At 39.0% G+C, this 3,648-nt stretch overlaps 1 pseudogene; it reads right to left on the bottom strand.

Annotated features, from left to right (window-relative positions):
- Positions 1-1,759: 1,759 nt before the first annotated feature.
- On the bottom strand, positions 1,760-2,781 carry LOC111140483 (annotated as a pseudogene).
- Positions 2,782-3,648: the final 867 nt, after the last annotated feature.

The raw sequence follows: 3,648 nt of genomic DNA, 5'->3' as shown, positions 1-3,648 counted from the left end.
AGTCATGAATGGAGCTCCAATATCACTGAATCACAAAATCCTAGAATGGTTTGTCCCTTTTGCCACAGTCCAATGCATAGACCAGGTGTCAATAATCGGTCTGAATGGAATGGTGAAGCCTCAACTCAGGAGTCAGTTCCTGAATAGCAGTATGGGTATCCATTATAATATATTTCCTTTCCAATTTTGGTAAAGGGGCCAAACCTGCACATATTTGAATCTCTTTCTTATTTCCAATTATATAATAAAGAGCCTGTTAAAGAATGTCTTAAAATATTTCAAAGGCTTTGGAAGACCCTCCAGTCTCTCTTCTAATTTTTCTCTGTCAACAATCTTTTTTAAAAAATATTTTATTAATTTATTTGACAGACAGAGATCACAAGTAGGTAGAAAGGCAGGCAGAGAGAGAGGAGGAAGCAGGCTCCCCGCCGAGCAGAGAGCCCAATGCAGGACTCAATCCCAGGACCCCTAGACCATGACCTGAGCCAAAGGCAGAGACTTAACCCACTGAACCATCCAGGTGCCCTCTGTCAACAATCTTTAGTGGCAAATACAGGAAATGGGTTTTTTTTGGCTTGTTTGTCTGCTTTGTTTTATTTTTCATTTTAAAGAATAGTACTTTATTGAATAAGTTTTGTTCGCAAAAAAATAAGCTTCAGTCTTTGATGATGGCCAGATTATATGGTGGGAAGCAATTTCCTTTGTTATCCATACTGATGGAAAGGTTTCTACTAAATGAAAAAAGTCATACATTCACAAATATAGCATCTATCTCAAAACATTTCACATGATTATTCACATCACTCATACAATGACAAAATATCTGTCATTCTTTCAGATTAATTTGATAAAATATACCAGTCATGAAAAAAATACAAAATCTTCTAACAAAAATTAATAAAAATGTACAAGACTGTCCTTATATACCTTAGAGAAATTATTTCTTATATACATACTCCTAAAAGTTTGGATTAAAAAAAAAGAATAAAATACCAAGTAAAGATAAAAAAAAAGTCATTTTAGAAATTACTCTGGCGGGACGCCTGGGTGGCTCAGTTGGTTAAGCAGCTGCCTTCGGCTCAGGTCATGATCCCAGCGTCCTGGGATCAAGTCCCACATCCGGCTCCTTGCTCAGCAGGGAGCCTGCTTCTCCCTCTGCCTCTGCCTGCCATTCTGTCTGCCTGTGCTTGCTCTCTCTCCCTCTCTCTCTCTCTGACAAATAAATAAATAAAATCTTAAAAAAAAAAAAAAAAGAACTTACTCTAGTTACTCCCATACCACAAAGGTCATATGAGGATTTAAACAGCAATCATGGATTTTTTTAAAAAAAAGTATATATATATATATATATATATATATATGTGTGTGTGTGTGTGTGTGTGTCTGTGTGTGTGTGTGTGTGTGTGTATAATCTTTATATATATAATCTTACCTATAAAACAGCAGTATACAAACTTCAAACTAAAAGTTTGTGCAAAGTAACACACAAATGTCCTAAATTTTTTTAAAGATTTTATTTACTTATTTGACAGAGAGAGACACAGCAAGAGAAGAAACACAGCAGAGGGAATGGGAGAGGGAGAAGCAAGCTCCCTGTGGTGCAGGGAGCCTGATGTGGGGCTCCATCCCAGGACCGTGGGATCATGACCTAAGCCAAAGGCAGATGCTGAATGACTGAACCACCCAGGCATCCCCAAATGTTCTAAATCTTAAGGAAACTTTAAAATACCTCTTCTATTTGTAAATAGGAGCAGAATAAAACTGATCTGATTGCCTTATTAGGTAATTTATTCTGGAAACTTGTTAATAAAGTATTGGTGGGAATTCTCAATCTTCATTATGCTGTCACCTGAAGCACTCAATCATTTTCTTCAGTAAAGGAATAAGTAAACGAATAGACTACATGTCAGTTACCACATGTTACAACCAGTCTAACTCTGACAATAACAGGAGTGGCCACAAAGTGCCTCAGAGTCAGCTGTGTCTTGAATTTCTCACTGAAGGATTGGGCCAATCTACCTTTGGAACAATTTTATCAGTAGACAGAAACAATAAATGTCTTTTATCCTGTTTTCTTAAAGTCTGTATCACTAGTCTTTAATAAATAACAATGAGATAGCTCTAGCAGATGAAGCAGGAAGGGAACTATGTTCTAGAAGAAGCATTTATCTGTCTTTGATACAAGCTTCTCAATTAATTCCTGAAGAGGTGCCAACTCATGCCTATCAATCAGATTAAACTCCTGAACAAAGGAAATAAAGGGCTTAAGGGAGGTGTTGAGGTTGCATCACAGAATCAAACTGCTGGTGATAAATATGCATAAACCCAGAACAAATCCCTTGAAGGGTCTTTGCCATAGACATAAAGTTTTTTGGAAAGGGGACACCAATCTTGGAAGGCAAAAGACTTTCATCATCAAGCTGATCCTGAACCCAAACCTTTGATTGGCTTTTTGATATTAGTACCATTTTCCCAGTAGATATTCATATCTTGGACCTGCAGACATGACTGGACAGCTTGCTTCAGTGCAGAATTCTGTAATAGTTCCATACAGCATGTTGATCTGGTTGAAGAAATCTACAGTGTTAGCTGAAATCCATTCACCTAGGTCCCCTCCCTCTGGCAACGTAAGAGCTTGTCTCATATTTCCACTTCCTAGAGTTGCTTCTGCCTGTTTTAAGAGCTGATGAGAGCTGGAGAGAGCTGATGAGAGCCCTCAGGCATATTCTTCTTTGGTTTGAATACTTCAGAGGAGTGGCGGCTGAAGAGATAGCTCAACTTCTATCCTCAGAGGAGAGGGACCGCTGGCCCCCAACACTGTCTGGATTCAGAGTCCAGGCAGGAATCACAAGGAAGCAAACAATCCTCAACTCTTTGCCCTCGAAAGTACTGGGTGCCCCTGCTAGCAGGAGCAAGTTGCTACGCAGACCTCCCCCACCTTGCTGACCTGAAAATCAGGGAACAGGTTTTTTTCTGTCATCTATCTCTGTGTTCAGAAATATTAGCTCTGGCATCAAGTTCTTGATACTTTTGAGCTTACTTTATTTTTGTTTTTATTTATTTTTAAATATTTTACTTACTTAATTGAGAGAGAGAGAGACAGAGAGGGAGAGAGATACAGAGCACAAGCAGAGGGAGCTGAAGGCTCCCTGATGAGCAAGGAGCCACATGTCAGACTTGATCCTAGGACCCTGGGATCATGACCTGAGCAGAAGACAGCTGCTTAACAGACTGAGCCACCCAGGTGCCCCTTGAACTTCTTTATTATTTGTAAATTTGGGAGAATGATATCTTTTTTAATATTTTGTTGTGACAACGTATCGGTAATATATCTGAAGAGATTTGCACGTAGTGGATGAACAATTTAGGAAGGTACCTCAATAGGTACAGAAGAAGTGTCTGACAAATCCAGATTCATTCCTGAGAGAAACTCCCAGGGAATAAGGAATTGCAGGAAATTTCCTTAATGAAAAAGGGCTCAACCGAAAACCTACATCAAATGTCATAGTTGGTGGTGAAAACCTAAATGCTTTCTCCTTAGTTTCAGAAATAAGGGGAGAGTTTTGACTCTCACCACTTGTATTTCATATTGAAGTAGAGGTTCCAGCCAATGCAATACAGCATGGAGAAGAAACAAACGCCAGACAG

The sequence above is a fragment of the Enhydra lutris genome, unplaced genomic scaffold (assembly GCF_002288905.1).
Source record: "Enhydra lutris kenyoni isolate GAN:26980312 unplaced genomic scaffold, ASM228890v2 scaffoldscaffold1795, whole genome shotgun sequence".
NCBI lineage: Eukaryota > Metazoa > Chordata > Mammalia > Carnivora > Mustelidae > Enhydra > Enhydra lutris.
The sequence above is the reverse complement of the archived record's forward strand: the minus strand, read 5'-3'. Positions and strand labels throughout refer to the sequence as shown.